Raw genomic sequence first — 824 nt, forward strand, 5'->3', positions numbered from 1 at the left:
AAAAAAAAAAATAATCAAAAAAAAGCGAGGGTGGCAGGGGAGGGGCGGGGAGGGAGGGAAAGCACAAATTTATTTTTGTTACGGGTATCCGGCCTTTATAAACACTGCTTTCCCTATTCCGGTGTCCCAGTCTCTGCTCCGCTCTTGTCCTCCCTCATCCCACAGCTTCCCAGTTCGTCCCATGGCCCCCCGGGAGGGGGAGGGTTCTGTGGGGTGGGTGGGGAGGGAGGCTGGGCATCTCCCTGCAACCCACCTACCTCTGCTGAGCAGCAGCGTGTTTTCCCAGTGGCTCTAAAGCTTGGGGAACCCCAAACCACACGGCTCCTGCCCTGCACCCCAGGACTCTGCCGGGAGGGTGACGTCTGCGATTCCCAGCAGAGAATCATAGAATCACAGAATGGTTTGGGTTGAAAGGGACCTTAAAAGCCCATCCAGTTCCAACCCCCCTGCCCTGGGCAGGGACACCTCCCACCAGACCAGGTTGCTCCAAGCCCCCTCCAACCTGGCCTTGAACCCCTCCAGGGATGGGGCAGCCACAGCTTCTCTGGGCAACCTGGGCCAGGGTCTCACCACCCTCACAGCAAAGAATTTCTTCCTGAGATCTCAGCTCAGTCTCCCCTCTTTCAGTTTAAAACCATTACCCCTCATAAGGTAAGCTGCAGAGGCTGGTGCGTGGGCAGAGCCATCTCCTCACTGTTGTTCTCCTTCTTGCCTTTTGTCGAGGAGGCTCTTTCCCACGGTCCCTCTGGGCATTGGAAATCTTTACTGCAGGACAAATGTAAAAATCCACGTATCTGTCCGCAACACGCTCTCCGCTGGTCGGA

This window comes from Numenius arquata, chromosome 17 (assembly GCF_964106895.1).
Source record: "Numenius arquata chromosome 17, bNumArq3.hap1.1, whole genome shotgun sequence".
Classification (NCBI taxonomy): Eukaryota; Metazoa; Chordata; class Aves; order Charadriiformes; family Scolopacidae; genus Numenius; species Numenius arquata.